At 42.9% G+C, this 18,713-nt stretch overlaps 1 long non-coding RNA gene across 1 annotated transcript in view; it reads left to right on the top strand.

The window, feature by feature from the left end:
* Nucleotides 1-18,140, top strand: part of LOC125457405 (uncharacterized) — a 48,621-nt gene extending 30,481 nt beyond the window's left edge. The window contains exon 5 of the long non-coding RNA XR_009446684.1: nt 17,787-18,140. This is a non-coding gene — a long non-coding RNA (uncharacterized LOC125457405). The remainder of the gene's footprint in view (nt 1-17,786) is intronic.
* Nucleotides 18,141-18,713: the final 573 nt, after the last annotated feature.

Below are 18,713 nucleotides of genomic sequence, written 5' to 3'. Positions count from 1 at the left end.
AGGTGCGGCTTGAGGTGGGAGGAGGGGATAGGTGAGAGGAAGAACAGATTAGGGAGGTGGGGATGAACTGGGCTGGTTTTGGAATGCAGTGAGGGGAGGGAAGATTTTGAAGCTTGTGAAACCCACATTGATACCATTGGGCTGCAGGATTCCCAAGCAGAATATGAGTTGCTGTTCCTGCAATCTTCGGGTGGCATCGTTGTGGCACTGCAGGAGGCCCAAGATGGACATGTCGTCTAAGGAATGGGAGGGGGAGTTGAAATGGTTTGCGACTGGGAGGTGCAGTTGTTTATTGCGAACTGAGCATAGGTGTCCTGCAAAGCAGTCCCCAAGCCTCTGCTTGGTTTCCCCAATGTAGAGGACGCCACGACAGGTACGGCGGATACAGAATACCACACTGGCAGATGTGCAGGTGAACATCTGCTTGATGTGGAAAGTCATCTTGGGGCCTGGGATGGGGGTGAGGGAGGAGGTGTGGGGGCAAGTGTAGCACTTCCTGTGGTTGCAGGGGAAGGTGCCGGGTGCAGTGGGTTTGGAGGGGAGTGCGGAGCAGACAAGGGAGTCACGGAGCGAATGGTCTCTCTGGAAAGCAGACAAGGGTGGGGATAGAAAAATGTCTTTGGCGGTGGGGTCAGATTGTAGATGGCGTAAGCGTTGGAGGATGATGCGTTGTACCCTTTACATTGTTGACTTGATTCATATTTCTGATGGACAAGCCATGTGGCATATAAGTAATAGGAAATTATAAGTGTGCTGAGAAGAATGCCTTCGCCCCTCATTCCTGCACCGCCCCCCCCTTAACCCTAGTAAGGCATTATCGCACATGAGATAACGGTGTGAAAATTTTCAAAATCCACGGTGTGAGGTAACCATGTCTGGAGCCTAATTAGGGAATGCAGGTTAGATTGATAGGGCTTACACCCCTGCAGAAGTGGAACAATACTGACTGATGAGTGAACAGACCCTGACTGACCCCTGCAGTTCTGTAACTGACCACTAAATCTCAGGGTGGTTACACAGGACCTGTGGAACTGACTGTGGCCTATTCCCTGGACTGTAATAATACAGAACTGCTGACCCTGCACATTCCAAATGGCAGACTTACCATGTCCAAGCCACTGAAATGAGATTGGACATTGGCCTTGACCTACTGTGTTAATATTCCCTGATTGATGACTGTCCCCCTTGACTTGGTGAAGGACTGTTCCTGTAGACTCTGAAACATTGTCATTTGGTTGAAGCACATGCATTGTGTTTGCTACATAGACAGCTGGCACATGGTATGGATGTCACATTGACATAACGCAGTATTGCGTAGCAAAATGCCTGGCCCCTTCGTTGATCATTGCTGGCAAAGATGACACGTTGCCTAGCTTTGCATCCATGTCAAATACTGGACAAGACGGAAGTACTGTGAGCCTGTAAGTTCTGAACAAGGTACCAATGTGCAAAAAGGCAGGGCAAGGCAGAGATACTGTGAGCATTGAAGAAAGCACAAAGGGAGTGAATGCTAAGAAAGCAACTAAGACCCTGTTCCAGTGTATGATTTGGCTATCTATCCCTGTGTGCAGAGTGATCTTGCAGTAGCAAAATGCTGAACAATATTATAAGTGAGGCAGAAACACGTCCTAATGATGTGGTACTTTGCTGGTGCTAACCTGCATGGACAAAGGGTTTGAGTGATTGTTGTCCTGAGGTGGTGGAAATGCTGGACAAGATAGAGGTGTGGAGAAGATACAGCAGCCAGATATCCAGTCATGACTTTCATGGTGGGAATTGTCACTGTTTAGTTTCTTTCCACTACCTGGGAAAGTAACAACTTGTATATAAGTCAGTTGATATTAAGTAACAAAAATTGCTGGTGAAGGTCAATAGGTCTGCCAGCATATGTGCAAAGGAAGCAGATTAACATTCTATGACTCTTCATCTTGCAATGACATTAAGTCATTGAGATCAGCCAGAAACTTCTGTTTTATTTCAGATTGCCAGCATCTGCAGTTCTTTGTATTATTTGAGATCAGGCAACATTGAGATATTAATGCATCCAAATATGCCCCTCACCACTGATGAAAAAGATTCTTATTGAGCTGTTGAAATCTTATGTGGACGGTTAGACATTTTCTTCTGGACATTGAGAATCCCAATCTGCCATTCATGCTGCATTTTCCCAACTGTCTTGCATTGCCTGTGATTTTCAGGGTTTGGGAAAACTGCCTATTGTTTCTGTTAGAGATTGCTGGGAGGAGATACTGTTGTACAAATCTTTGTACATCACTGTTATGCACCCTGTAGGTAATAGATACAGAAGCCTCAGTGTGCTGGTGGGGCAGAAGGCTACATTTTTTTTTGTTATGGAATTCTCACAGTGTGGCCATTCAGCCCAAAAGCCCACACCATCCCTCCAAACAGCATCCCACCTAGACCCATCACCCCATCATGTAACCCTGCATTTCCCATGGCTAAGCCACCTAACCTTGAAATCCCTGAATACTGTGGGTAATTTAGCATATAATTTAACATCTTTGGATAGTGAGAGGAAACCGGAGTACCTGGCGGAAACCCACACAGACACAGGGAGGACGTGCAAACCCCTCACTGACAGTTGCCCAAGGGTAGAATCAAGCCCGGGGCCTTGGCACTGTGAGGCAGCAGTGCTAATCACCGAGCCACCGTGAGCGAGGAGTCTGCTGGAGCCAGGTGGATAATGACTCCAATAATGTTTGCACTGATTAAGTAAAATGTTCCATCCTGAAGAGTTGGCAGCTTTTTTTAAAAAAAATTCTTATTGTTCCTGCTATCTTTAGGTCAGGTTATCATTTTATCATGTGATGTGATTTGATTTGATTTATCATTGTCACGTGTACTGAGATACAGTGAAAGGTATTGTTTTGCATGCTTTACAGGCAAATCTTGAAACTTGAAAGGGTTCACAAAAGATTGACAAGGATGACGCCAGGGTTGGAGGGTTTGAGCTTTAGGCAAAGGCTGAATTGGCTGGAACTATTTTCTCTGCAGTGTTGGAGGCTGAGAGGTGACCTTACAGAGGTTTATAAAATCATGAGAGGCATGGATAAGGTGAACAAACGAGGTCTTTTCTCCGGGGTGGGGAGTCCAAAATTAGAGGGCATAGGTTTAAGGTGAGAGGGGAAAGATTTAAAAGGGACCTAAGGGGTGACTGTTTCATGTAGAGGGTGGTGCTTGTATGGAATGAGCTGCCAGGGGAAGTAGTGGAGGCTGGGACAATTACAACATTTAAAAGGCATCTGGATGGATATGTGAAAAGGAAGTGTTTAGAGGGATATGAAACACATAACGGCAAACGGGACTAGATTAATTTGGGATGTCCAGTCGGCGTGGACAAGTTGCACCAAAAGGTCTGTTTTTGTGCTGTACAGCTCTATGACTCCTCTGAACCTAAATCATACCTTTCATAAGTACATCAGGTAGTAGAGCTTCATGCAGAATACAATGTTACAGCTGCAGAGAAGGTGCAAAAAAAAACTTCAATAAGTGAGAGGTCCATTCAAAAGTCTGATAACCGCATGGAAGAAGCTGTTCTTGAATCTTTTGGCATGTTTTCAAACTTCTATGTCTTCCGGATGGACAGGGTGGAAGAGAGTTTAGCCAGGTGTGGAAGGGGTCTTCAATTATGTTGGCTGCTTTTCCAAGGCAGCAGGAAACATAGATGGAATCAGTGGATTGAAGGCTAGTTTGTGTGATAGACTGGGCAGCGTTCACAACTTTGATTTTTGACTCATCTTTGACTTTGACCATATTCTTGGTTCGATGATTTCTGTGCGAGCAGATCAACCACTTAATATGGAGTATTCAACTTGTCTCCAACACTAGTAGCATTGGTTTTGATATAGCTGGTCCAAATATGGGTTTGGTGAGTGATAGCACTTAGATACCATTGAGAGTGCTCAGTGACAGTGATACTGTTGAGTGTAAGGTGAGATGGCTGTCTTTCTATGGTTTGTGATGGTTGTGACATTGCACATGGATGACCTAAATGTTGCCTATCACTTGGCAGGTGAAGTCTGGATATTATCGAGATTATCTGTAGGATCGGGTCAGCTAGTTGGAGAAGCTGTGAATGGAGTTGAACATCATACTTGTGAATTTATGATTGAAAGGAGCTCACTGATGAAGGAATCATGAAGAGATATTTGGATAGAAGATAACACCTGGAGCAATTATTGCATGTTTTCTTGGAACTATGATTACTGGCCTCCAACAATCATAATAAAAATCAATTGTGCCAGGTGCAACTCAGTTATTTCAGGATTCTCGCTTAATTTCATTGACCTAATATGCTACAGTTTATTAGTGCTATATTCAGATTAGTGGTGCTCTAACAAAAGTATGTGATGTCTCATCTTTGCCCTGGCATTCATCCCTTGTATTTTATTTTTGGCTTAAGGCTGTTATGAGGTCTAGAGTCAAGCAGTTCTGCTGGAATCTGAATTGAAATCCAGAATTTTGTTGAGGAGGTGTTGCTCGATACCACAGTTGAAGTCTCCTTAATCAATTCTGATTTTAAAAAAAGCTTGATAAAATTAATATTATCTGGGTTAGATTTACCCTTTGTTAATGGATTGAGATTGCATAAACGCTGTTGATGAATAGATGGAGAAGGTGAAATTTCAATCAATCACAAGCCTGGAATTAGAACCCTAGTATAGCGATGACAAATGAACTGCTGCCCATTCAGCATCCTTACTTGGTCTAATCGATGTGTGACTCCAGACCCGTGTCAATGTGGCTGAGTCTTAACTGCCCTCTGTGTAATTAGCAATGTACAATAAATTAGTTACACCCACATTTTAAAAAAATTCATTTGTGGCATGTGGGAGTCACTCACTAGGCAAGCATTTATTGTCCATCCCCAGTTGCCCAGGGGGCAGTTAGGAGTCAACCACGTTGCTGTGGGCCTGGAGTCACACATAGGGCAGACCAGGTAAGGATGACAGTTTCCCTTTCTAAAGGACATTTTTGAATCAGATGTGTGTTTTAACAATGGATTCATGGTCATCATTAGACTCTTAATTCCAGTTTTTTTCAATTAAATTCAGATTCCACCCTCTGCCCTAGTGGGATTCAAACCCAGGAGCCCAGGACATTATCTGGATCTCTGGGTTAATAGTCCAGTGATAATATTGCTAGATCATTGCTTGCCCTTAATCTCATGAATGAATAAAAAGAAACTAACTGTACTGCTACAGCTTGGTTGTGGCGATCAATGCCTTAAAGAAAATATTTCAGTTATAATTTTAACACTTGCAAAATAGAGATGACAACATTACAATGTGTATCACTTCAGTTCTCACCAGCAAGCATATCATTCCATTAAAAGTGACCAGGTGAGATGTTGAGTGGGGAAGCAGAAAATTATGACCATCAAATGTGAGTGATCTGCATAGAAGTAGACTGAAAGCAAAATATATAGAGATGAAATGAAGGAATAACACAAGCACAAGCTGTACAATAGCCAGAACAATACCGAACATTCAAATTACAGTGTCTTGTTGAACAAAGCATCAAAACAACACCATGAAAGAAGAAAGCAGCAGATCCAAGACTGTTTCAGTTCTAGTGATTCCATGGTCTGATTTCTTTTGGACTAAAGGTTTCTTCCCAGCGGTAGGGCAAGAAATATTGTCAGATTGCATTCCCAATTTCCTATGAAGGTCATAGGTGGAATTTGTGACCTATGACACATGCTGATAATTTAGTGGTCTCCTGGCAATACAAGACCAACTTGAGGAAAAGTGAAAAAAGGAATCCAAATTAAACCTGCAGGAAGCAGAACAGCATGAGTGGGGAGTGGAAAAGTAGAGAAAAATAAATCAGAAATGTGTGCATTGGTTTTAGTGAACTATGTCTGCATTGTCAATGTTTTGAATTACATTCTGACCTGAAAGAAATTATTTTAATTTTATTCACTTGTGGGACGTGGACATCGCTGGCTGGGGCAGCATTTATTACCTGTATCTAGTTGCCCTTGAGAAGATGGTGGTGAGCTGTCTTCCTGAACCGCTGCAGTCCTCGTGCTCTAGGTTGACCCACAATGCCCTAAGGGAGGGAATTCCAGGATTTTGATCCAGCGACATGGAAGGAACTTCAATATATTTCCAAGTCAAGATGGTGCCTGGTTTAGAAGGGAACTTAAGAGTGGTGTCATTCCCATGTATCTGCTGTCCTTTTCTTTCATGATAGAAGTGGTCATAGGTTTGGAAGGTTCTGTCTCAGGCTGTTTGATGAATTTCTGCAGTGCATCTTGTAGGTAGTCCACACTGCTGCTACTGAGCATTGGTGGTGGTGGGAATGTGTGTCTGTGAATGCAGTGCCAATCAACTGAGCTGTTTTGTCCTGGATGGCATCAAGCTTCTTGAGTGATGTTGGAGCTGCACCTCTCCAGGCAAATGGGGAATATTCCTTCACACTTCTGACTAGTGCCTTGTAGATGGTGGACAGGCTTTGGGGAGTGGGGAGGTGAATTACTTGCCACAGTATCCTGAGTCTCTGACTTGCTTTTGTAGCCAATGTGTTTCTACGGCAGGTCCAGTTGAGTTTCTGGTCAATAGTAACCTCAAGGACGTTGATAGTGGGGACATTCAGTGATGGTAATGCTACTGAATCTTCTGGAGGAGGTTAAGATAGATCATCCACTTGGCACTTCTGGCTGAAAATTGCTGCAAACGCTTCAGCCTTACCTTTTGCACTGATCTGATGGGCTCTTCCATCATTGAGGATGGGGATATTTGTGGAACCTTCTCCTCCAATGAATTGTTTAGTTGTCCAGCACCATTCACAAGTGGATGCGTCGGGACTGCAGAGCTTAGAGCTGCTGTGTTGGTTGTGGGAGCACTTACCTTTGCCTATCACTTGCTGCTTGCGCTGTTTGGCATGCAAGTCGTCCTCTTTGATAGCTTCACCACATTGACACCATATTTTTAGATATACCTGGTGCTACTCCTGGCATGCCCTTCTCTACTCTCCATTGAATTGTTGCTTTATTTGTCATATTAAAAACATTACACACTCCAACAATAATCCAATTTCTGCACACTGTATGAAAGAGGGAGAGAGAATTCAGCTAAGTTCATAAGCCCTGAAGAAAGACATCAAGATTGTGGAGCAGAATAGCAATTTTGGTAAATTATATAGCTTGTGTCAGAAGAGGATAAAGGATTTAATAAAAGTGATGGGGAAATCCAGCCAAAGAGCCCGTTAGTAGATTCTTCAAGGCTTGTTTCTGGGCCCTTGCTGCTTGTGGTGTCTATTAATGATTTGAACCTAAACGTAAGAGTGATTATCAAGACGTTTGTGAATGATATCAGAATGGTGAGCAGTGAGGGGGACAGACAGAAACTGCAGGAAGATTTCAATGGAACTGGTCAGAAGTACAGAGCAGTGGCAAGTAGAATTCAACTAGAAAAAGTATGAGGTAACACACTTGGAAAAGAGTAATTACACTGTGAATACTAGGGGCCTGGAAAATACTGAAGATCAAGGGGACCTTGTTATGCTTATTCACAGACCCTGAAGATAGCAAGGCAGTTAGCTGAGGTGATGAAGAAGACATATGGGAATGCCTTTATTAGCTGAGGCATAGAATACAAAAGCGAGCAGGTTATGCTGGAACTGTATAAATTGCTCTTTAGGTTACATCTGGAGTACCTTATAAAAAAGATTTGATTGCATTAGAGAGGGTGCAGAGGAGATTAATAAGGATGATCCCTGGGCTGGAGGGCCTGAGCTCTGAGGAAAGGTTGGATAGGCTGGGACAATCTGCTTTGGAGCAGTAGCGGTAGAAAGGGAACCTGATAGATGTATATAAGGCTATGAGGGGTGTAGACAGTGTGACTAGAAAGGCACTTTCTTCATTAGGATGGAAGTCAGTGACTAGGGGCAATTAAGGTTAGAGATTGAAGGTGAGGGGGAGAGTTCAGGACAGTTCTTTTGATCTAGAGAGTAATAGGTGTCTGGAATTCACGGACTGAAGAGATGGTTGAGTTAAAAACTCATGTAACATTTGAGTAGAGTTTCGATATCCAATTGCGTTGCCATAGTCTCCGGGGCTATAAGCCTAGAGCTAGATGCATCTTGTCAGATGTTTGTTGACTGGTATGGATACACAGGCTGAATGGTTTCCATCTGTGCTGTCAATATCTATGAGTCTACTTGGTGGCTTGATATGAGGTTGTTGACTTGCTTGCTGAGCTGGCTTGTTATCATTCTGATGTTTTGTCACCATGCTAGGTAACATCATCAGTGAGGCCTCCGATGAAGTGATGTTGTTCTACTCCGCTTGGAATTTATACATTCGGGTCCATTGTGGTGAGTAGTGTCATTTCCGGTTTTGTTCTGTTTGGGTTTGTAAATGGGGTCCAATTCTATATGTTTGTTGATTGCGTTATGGGTTGAGAATCGTCAAGCATATAGAATTGGACCCCACATACAAACCCATACACAACAAAACTGAAAATGACACAACTCACCGTAACGGACTGGACAGTATAAATTCCAAGTGGAGTAGAACAACATCATTTCATCAGAGACCACACAGATATTGTTACTGAGCATGGTGACGAAACGTCTGAACGAAAACGAGGCAGCTCAGTGAGCAAGTCAGCAAAATCACCCTCAATCTCAGCTACAAATCTTTGCTCAAACCTTAAAGGTATTTTGACATGCATGCCTTGATCATCCTCCTATACCATGTCCTCAGCAATGCCTAATACAAGTGGAACATTGAATACAATACCACTCGATGGGCACGTTCAGAGGAGTGGAAAATAAACTTGAATCTACTTACTTTTAAGTACTCCCTGTAGGCAAATATCATCATGTAACACCATAACAATGTTTGAAGCATTTACCTTTTATAACCAGTCAGGTCCTTTGGTGGTTTTTCAGAATCTGAGCCCATTTGGCCACATGTCCCAGCACCATTTTTTTCATGCTTTTATGTAAGAATGTTTTGCCCAATAAATGCCAAAATGTTGCTGCTGTTGTGTAAGCACTTCAGGACACTGGAGCAATGCTGCATTGATCTCACAGAGCTGTTCCTACCTCCCAATAAAATGTTGAGTATGAGTGTAGTTGGTGAGAAAGAAACAGATAGAAAGAGAGAAAAACATGCAGAGAAATGTGAAGTGGATGAATTAGAATTAAGTGATAAAGTTCGTGGAATACCCTTTGATGTACAGCAAAATGTGACCTGTATATCGTATACCTCTATACAGTAAAATGTATATCTTGGATTACCGTGTATTTAGACTTAATATTGTATGGGTTATAGGTAGGGTTAATAGTAGGTGTCTTTTCCCTAGAATGAGGGATTTCAAGACTCGGGGACATGTTTTGAGGGTGACAGGAGAGAGTTTCTAAAAAAGTGCATTTTTTTTAAATAGAGAGGGTGATTCACACGTGGAATGAACTTCCTGAGGAAGTGTGGTTGCGGGCACAGTTACAAAATTTAAAAGACTCTTCGGTGATAAATGAAAAGGAGAAGTTTGAAGGGATATGGACCAGGAGTTGGTAGGTGGGATTAGTTTAGTTTGACATTAGGTTCGGCATGGACTAGTTGGGCCAAAGGGTCTGTTTCAGTGCTTGGGAGTAAGTTTGCCTGTTGTGGTCCCACTATGAGAACATTTTACTGACAACGTGACTAAAAGCAGATATGCCGCTCACTCAAAGGAAATGGGCAATCAACTGCTGTAATCAAATAATTTACTATTTTGCTGCGTCACCAGCATTGTGGCATGGCAGGGTGTATTTTCGCCATTGGGCAGGCCAACAGCCCTAAATGGGACACTCATCTAGATGTAACTGATGGGTGGTGGGGGAGTGGTGTACAGAGAATGAGAAGACAACATTAATAAGGGACCATGGTCAACATTAACAACCCATGCCTCTAAAAACTCTATTCCCGCTTTCCCTGAGTCGGGCTTCCTCTCTGAACCCCGCTCGCTGATTTTTTTTTTTCACCTACCACAATCCCCCAGACCACCTTCATACCTCAATCACAACCACTCTCCTGGTAATGTTGCTGTGCAATCAGAGATGCTAGCCTTTGATATTGGACCACAGCTTGGAGACCCACCATCTATCTTTAATCAGATAATGGGACTGCACATGGCCAATTATGAGGCCCAACACTCTGGCAGATTTTCTGAGTGGACCCCTCTGCTCACAAGTGTCACCTCAGAATAACGGATAACAAAGTGTGGAGCTGGATGAACACAGCAGGCCAAGCAGCATCTCAGGAGCACAAAAGCTGACGTTTCAGGCCTAGACCCTTCATCAGAGAACTTGCTTTTCACACTGATGCCAGTGTACACAGCTGCTAAAAATTAGGCCGCTATTTGATTGATTTTCTACAAGCATGAAAACAGATATCTCTAACACACCTCTAAATTTCAATTTGATATTGATATATCTCACATCCAACATTGCAAACAAAAATTATCAGATTTAGCTGAGTGAAACTAGACTTTTTAAAAAATCCTTTTTTCACTGTTTTGTATCTTTTTGTAAGTATGATTGCTAAACTGTACAACTTAGCACTCTTAAAAGATTTCACACATCTCTGGCTAAGTTAAACCTTTGTTTCATTATCACATAACATTGAGCATAAAACAATCCTCAAGTGTCTGAATTTTATCACACAAGACAAATTTAATGAACTTTTATTATAGTTGATGACAGTTGATGGGCACTTCTGCTTAATTAAGGGAGAAGAAAATCTAATTTCCTTCTGAGATGTAAATATTCTGCATAATACAAGAATGAAGTCAGATTGTGTCATTCACTGGTATTACTGTTAGGCAGTTGGCAAGTTCACTAAGCTTAATATGTATTAGTTTATTGGGCTGGCTGGCTAGTTTGTGACGTAGCATAATACCAGTAGGGTGAGTTCAATTTTTACACCAGTTGAGGATGCCAGAAAGGACTCTCCTTTTGCCTGAGGCATGGTGGCCCTCAGGTCAAACTACCACTGATCAACTCTCTGATGACGAAGCAGACCTATTGAACATGGGAACTTTACATATTTGCAACCATATAAAGAAACAAATTTCTTCGATATGTTCAACAACATTGCCATTTGTGAGTTAGCACGTGTAGAAATTATAACAGAGATAACAAGGTGTGGAGCTGGATGAACACAGCAGGCCAAGCAGCGTCAGAGGAGCAGGAATGCTGACGTTTCGGGTCCGGACCCTTCAGAAATGGGGGATGAGAAGGGGATTCTGAAATAAATAGAGAGAGAATGGGAGGAGGATGGAAGATGGATAAAGGAGCAGATAGGTGGAGAGGACACGGACAAGACAAGGAGGCAGGGATGGAGCCAGTAAAGGTGAGTGTAGGTGGGGAGTTAAGATGGGGGTTGACCAGTCCAGGCAAGAGAGACAGGTGAAGGAGGTGGGGATGAGGCTGGTAGTTAGGAGGTGAGGGTGGGGGTTGAGGCAGGAAGAGTGGATAGGTGGGAGGAAGGACGGGTTGGGGGGGGGGGGGGGAAGGCTGGGCTGGTTTTGGGATGCAGTAGGTGTTGAGGAGATTTGAACATAGAACATAGAACAGTACAGCACAGAACAGGCCCTTCAGCCCACAATGTTGTGCCGACCATTGATCCTCATGGATGCACCCTCAAATTTCTGTGACCATATGCATGTCCAGCAGTCTCTTAAATGACCCCAATGACCTTGCTTCCACAACTGCTGCTGGCAACGCATTCCATGCTCTCACAACTCTCTGCGTAAAGAACCTGCCTCTGACATCCCCTCTATACTTTCCACCAACCAGCTTAAAACTATGACCCCTCGTGCTAGCCATTTCTGCCCTGGGAAATAGTCTCTGGCTATCGACTCTATCTATGCCTCTCATTATCTTGTATACCTCAATTAGGTCCCCTCTCCTCCTCCTTTTCTCCAATGAAAAGAGACCGAGCTCAGTCAACCTCTCTTCATAAGATAAGCCCTCCAGTCCAGGCAGCATCCTGGTAAACCTCCTCTGAACCCTCTCCAAAGCATCCACATCTTTCCTATAATAGGGCGCCCAGAACTGGACGCAGTATTCCAAGTGCGGTCTAACCAAAGTTTTATAGAGCTGCAACAAGATCTCACGACTCTTAAACTCAATCCCCCTGTTAATGAAAGCCAAAACACCATATGCTTTCTTAACAACCCTGTCCACTTGGGTGGCCATTTTAAGGGATCTATGTATCTGCACACCAAGATCCCTCTGTTCCTCCACGCTGCCAAGAATCCTATCCTTAATCCTGTACTCAGCTTTCAAATTCGACCTTCCAAAATGCATCACCTCGCATTTATCCAGGTTGAACTCCATCTGCCACCTCTCAGCCCATCTCTGCATCCTGTCAATGTCCCGCTGCAGCCTACAACAGCCCTCTACACTGTCAACGACACCTCCGACCTTTGTGTCGTCTGCAAACTTGCTGACCCATCCTTCAATTCCCTCGTCCAAGTCATTAATAAAAATTACAAACAGTAGAGGCCCAAGGACAGAGCCCTGTGGAACCCCACTCACCACTGACTTCCAGGCAGAATATTTTCCTTCTACTACCACACGCTGTCTTCTGTTGGCCAGCCAATTCTGTATCCAAGCAGCTAAGTTCCCCTGTATCCCATTCCTCCTGACCTTCTGAATGAGCCTTCCATGGGGAACCTTATCAAATGCCTTACTGAAGTCCATATACACCACATCCATAGCTCGACCCTCATCAACCTTACTAGTCACATCCTCAAAAAACTCGATAAGGTTTGTAAGGCATGACCTACCCCTCACAAAGCCGTGTTGACTGTATTTGATCAAGCCATGCTCTTCCAGATGGTCATAAATCTTATCCCTCAGAATCCTTTCTAACACCTTGCAGACGACAGACGTGAGACTTACCGGTCTATAATTGCCGGGGATTTCCCTATTTCCTTTCTTGAAGAGAGGAATTACATTTGCCTCTCTCCAGTCCTCAGGTACGACTCCAGTGGAGAGCGAGGATGCAAAGATCTTCGCAAGTGGCGAAGCAATTGCATTTCTCGCTTCCCAAAGCAGCCGAGGACAAATCTGATCCGGGCCTGGCGACTTGTCAATCTTAATGTTTGACAAAATTTTCAGTACATCAGCTTCCTCTATCTCTATCCATTCCAGCATGCACACCTGCTCTTCAAAGGTTTCATTCACTACACAGTTCGATTCTTTCGTAAAGACAGAAGCAAAAAACTCATTTAGGGCTTCCCCTACCTCCTCAGGCTCCACACACAAGTTCCCTATGCTATCCCTGATCGGCCCTACTCTTTCTTTGACCATTCTCTTGTTCTCTTGATGGAATTTGGAAGCTTGTGAAGTCCACATTGCTACCATTGCGCTGCAGGGTTCCCAAGCACCATGTGAGGTTCCTGCACCCTTTGGTGGCATCATTGGAGTTGAGAATAGGGGGTGCCATTTTTTTAGGAAGTTGGGTGAGAAGAGGTGTATTCTAGGTGGCTGTGGGAGTCCATGGGCTTGAAATGGATATCGGCTTCCAAGTGGTTGCCAGAGATGGAAACAGAGAGGTCCAGGAAAGAGAGAGTGGTATTGGAGATGGTCCAGGTGAACTTAAGGTTGAAGCGGAAGGTGTTAGTGAAGTGGATGAACTGTTCGAGTTCCTTGTGCAAGCACGAGGCGGCGCCGATACAGTCATCAATGTAACGGAGGAAGAGTTGGGGGATAGGGTTAGTGTAGCTTCAGAAGAGGGATTGTTAACATGCAAACAAAAACTGAGGCTGCTTCCTTTGCATTTACTGTTGACATGGACAGATAGTCTAAGTAAATATGTTTGAGACTGTATTAACTTGCCTTTTATCTCATGTTATGGTAAAAGAGGAGGCAATTTAAACACTTGATGGAGGATGTATTGGATTGGGCTGCATTTACTAAAACTGTACTAAGATAGTGGATCAGAACTGGTGAGATGCAGCTGAGGATACAGATGGATTTGAGAGTTCAAATTGTAGAGGCTGCACCCAAAGTTTTCCAGCTTTTCTAAGACTCAAGAGTGTGCCAGACGCTGGAGAACGCGACAGTCTGTTCAGAAAAGATTGTTAAGGTAAATCCAGCATCTACTGCCCCGTCAATTTAACCATGGTGGCGGGAAAGCAACTAGAAGCAATAATGCTGCGGTAATGAATTGGATTAGTAATTGAGAGGCCCAGAATAATGTTCAGGAAGCATGGGTTCAAAGTCCAGCATAGCAGCTGATGGAATTTGAATCCAGTTATGAATGTCCAGAATTGAAAGTTGTTCTCAGTGGTTGTGCTCATGGAATTATAGATTGTTACAAAAGCACACCTTGTTCACTAATGTCATTTTCCTTTAGGACACAAAATCTATAAACTTTAGCTAGTCTTGCTTACGCTTGACTTTAGAGTCACAGAAATTTGTTGTTGACTCTTAACTACTTTCTGAAACGGCTTGTCAAACCGTTCAATTCAAGGACAGTTAGAGATGGGACAAAAATGCTGGGCTTTGCCAGCAATGCCCACATCCCAGGAAAGAATAAATTCCTGAATTAAAGAATAAATTTAGGTGTACAAGGTAATGAGAGGCATAGATAGAGTCGATAGCCAGAGACTTTTCCCCAGGGCAGGATTGACTGCCACGAGGGGTCATAGTTTTAAGGAGTTAGGAGGAAGGTATAGAGGAGACGTCAGAGGGAGGTTCTTCACCCAGAGAGTTGTGAGCGCATGGAATAGTTTACCAGTGGTAGTCGTGGAAGCAGAGTCATTAGTGACATTTAAGCGACTGCTGGACATGCACATGGACAGCAGTGAATTGAGGGGAATGTAGGTTAGTTTATTTTGTTTTTGGATTAGGATTATTCCACGGCACAACATCGTGGGCCGAAGGGCCTGTACTGTGCTGTACTTTTCTATGTTCTATTCTCAGTTGTTACAGGTAAGTGTGGAGATAGAATAGGTCCTCCTCTTTTAACCCACAAATGGTTGGTTGCAATAAATAGTTTAGTCTCTTCTTAGCACACAGCTAACATACTTCAATTTAAACTTAGGTAACTGGATCAAAATGCAAAAACTAATTCCAAAGTTTTCTTGAGTGAAATACATTTCATTAGCTACTAACCTGAAAACAAACATCAACACACATAAAAAAAAAGTTCAAAATGGAACAAATATTGGTATGGAAGTATAGGCTGCTCATTTTTTTCCAAAAGGAAGATTTTAAACCTGAGGCTGGTTGTTATCATTACTATCTTGTTTCTTCATTAGCTGTGAAGTTTCCAGATATCCTTGCATTTTTTGTAAATAGTTTTCAACAGACATTGGTGTCAAGGTTGAGAGAGACAGGAAGACAAAGGGACCTACCAGCTTCTTGCTAATAGTTCACATTTATTTACTTCTCAATCTTGTTATTCAAAGCAACAGTTGCTCTAGGTCTGTTTGTATATTTTGAGTCTGATTCATTGTGCTTCAAAACTGAATATTCTGCAAGTATCCTTTCATTTTGCCAATAGGTAAATTAATCATGCTAGCATGGATTAAACCAGTGGTGAATATTCATTGATAACAAAGTATGGAGCTGGATGAACACAGCAGGCCAAGCAGCATCTTAGGAGCACAAAAGCTGACGTTTCGGGCCTACACCCGTCAGCTGATTCAGTTAGCTGGTTTCAGTTTCACATAGCATAGTAATCTCAATGCAGTTGGTTTTATTTGTTTTGTATGGGTTACTTGGACTTCACTCATTCCATGGTCAGTGGATTAAAAAGCCCCTTTCGGTCAGTATTTGAGATAACAAGGTGTAGAGCTAGATGATCACAGCAGGCCAGCAACATCTTCGGAGCAGGAAAGCTGACGGGAAGGGTCTAGGCCCGAAACATCAGCGTTTGTGCTCCTAAGATGCTGCTTGGCCTACTGTGTTCATTCAGCGGGACACTTTGTATCTCGGATTCTCGAGCATCTGCAGTTCCTGCTATCTCTTAGGTCAGCATTTGGCCTTTTTAGCCATTCAGTCCATGAAAGTCTCAGTTACTAACATCAGAAAATGAAGAATAAACATTGATCGTCTATTTTTATTAAAATCATTACATGATCCCTTGGGTGAATGCAGGATATTTAAAGAAAGCCAGTGCGGAAAATCATTAACTAAAACAAAAAAAAGAAAACTGGGAACTGTGGATGCTGGAAATCTAAAACAAAAACATAAATTGCTGGAGAAACTTGGTAGGTCTGGCCTGAGCAAGTGTCGCTGGACTGGAAACATTAACCTTGTTTTTGCCTCTCCGGATGCTGCCAGAACCTGCTAAATTTCTCCGACAATTTCTGTTTTTGTTTCATTTTTAACTAAGTTGCTTTAGTTTTTTGATGATGTAACAGTGAACACTGAAGTAGGCAATGCTACTGATGTAAAAAGTAAAGTCTCCATAGTGTCACTCCTTTGTTAGAGAGAAGACTGGTGGTGAGTGAAATAACTCTACAGAGGCCAGTACCCCATCACCAAGCCACCCTTTTCCACATATACTTATATGTGGAAAGCCCTTGACAATCATCCAGCTCCCTTAGATCAGCACCCAGAGTATGAGGATGCCTGACAATCCTTTTTTTTTAATTTTTCAGCCAGGCATCCCTGATTTGGCCTGTGAACCTGGTCCAATTGGGGAACATGTCTTCTATGAGGTCCACATGGATGAAGTTGTTACAATTGTTACATCCCTCCCCCTCTGAGTCTGAGGACTTAGGCCAGCTCTTGTTTTTGTATCTCCTCTTGGGGTGTTTTACCACTGTGTCATCTTCTTCTGATTCTGCCTAGGACACAGGCGGCACGTAACGCGCAGTAGCTCGGTCTTGTGCATGGAGCATCTAGGAAGAAATTGATTCTCTTCCATGGACACAACAAAGATGTGAAGGTGGTGATGTCTGCCATGTCCATCCATACAGCCAACTGAGCTAAATGACCAGTCCACCCCTGTGCTGATGTAGTGTGAATGATTTCCAGAAATCACTGAGTAAAATGCTGCAAAATAACACAATGCTGCAAAAGAAACTTGTGAGCAAAGTTAGATCTCATAGAATTGAAGCGGTAAAATAGAAAAAATGCATATGAAATTGGCTGAGTGACATGAAACAGAGTAGTGATTAATGCTTGCTTTTCAGACTGCATCAGGGTTTATGGTGGAGTTCCTCAAGGGTCAGTATTGGGACCTCTGCTCTTTCTGATATATATTCATGACCCAGACCTTGATTTCACATCCTCATAACTCTCTGTGCAAAGAAATCCCTCCTGCTGTCAGTTCTAAATCTTTTTGATGAAGTAAACCTTATTAAAGACCTTGCATATGGATTGAACTGTATGCTTTATGTGCTATGTTCTACTTTTCCATAAAGATTATTTTTTACATCAATCTACAATCTCTGTTGTTGCAAAAATAAATTTTATTTTTTAAGCTTTTTGTATCTTTCTGACAAAATACTTTAGTGAATTGAAGTTGTCCCCTTCTTAATGTGAAAGTTGTTTGTGGCATAGAAACAGAAAATAGGATCAAGAGCTTGCCATTTGGTCACTTAAGCCTGCCATTCATTATGATCGTGGTTGACCATCCAACTCAGTGCCCTGTTTTTGCTTTCTCCCCCATATCACTTGATTCCTTCAGTTCCAAGAACCATATTAACATCTTCCTCGAAAGTCTTCAATGTTTTGGCCATAACAGTTTTATGTGACTGAAAATTCTACAGGTTTATCGTTCTTTAGGTGAATAAATTTCTCCTCAGTTCTGTCCTAGGAGGAAAACTACAACAAACTGCCATTCCTAGATGTCACAGTAGAGCGAACAGCCAATGGGGAACTTCAAACCAGCGTCTACAGGAAAACAACACATACGGACCAAATACTGAACTACAGGAGCAACCATCCCAACACCCACAAACAAAGCTGCATTAGAACATTATTCCAACGAGCCACCACACACTGCAGCACAGAGGAACTACGCAGAGCAGAGGAAAATCACCTATACAGCGTATTCAAAAAGAATGGGTACCCTATGAACTCAGTCCGCCGATTCCTCAGCAATAAACCCAAACAAACAGACAAAACGGGCTCAGAAACCATAACCACTCTCCCCTACATCAAAGACATTTCCGAAATGACTGCCAGACTACTCGGACCTCTTGGCGTCAGGGTAGCCCACAAACCCACCAACACACTGAAACAGCAGCTAATGAACTTAAAAGACCCTTTACAGACAACAAATAAAACGAACGTCGTCTACAAAATACCTTGCAAGAACTGTGACAAACACTACATTGGACAAACTGGCAGAAAGCTAGCCACCAGCATACATGAACATCAACTAGCCACAAAATGACATGACCCACTATCACTCGTATCCTTACATACAGATGAGGAAGGACACCACTTTGATTGGGACAACACATCCATCTGAGGACAAGCCAAACAGAGACACGCACGAGAATTCCTAGAAGCATGGCATTCCAACTGGAACTCCATCAACAAACACATTGATTTGGAGCCGATCTACCATCCCCTGAGAAAAAGAACAGGAAATGACATCACCAATGCAGGAAATGACATCACCAACCCAAGGAAACCTAACCAGATAAATAGAAAGCGGGACATAACACCAGCGCTTCGTCGGAGGCTCATTGATAATGTTACCTAGTATGGTGACGAAACTTCTG

This window comes from Stegostoma tigrinum, chromosome 14 (genome assembly GCF_030684315.1).
Source record: "Stegostoma tigrinum isolate sSteTig4 chromosome 14, sSteTig4.hap1, whole genome shotgun sequence".
NCBI classification, from domain to species: Eukaryota; Metazoa; Chordata; class Chondrichthyes; order Orectolobiformes; family Stegostomatidae; genus Stegostoma; species Stegostoma tigrinum.
The sequence above is the reverse complement of the archived record's forward strand: the minus strand, read 5'-3'. Positions and strand labels throughout refer to the sequence as shown.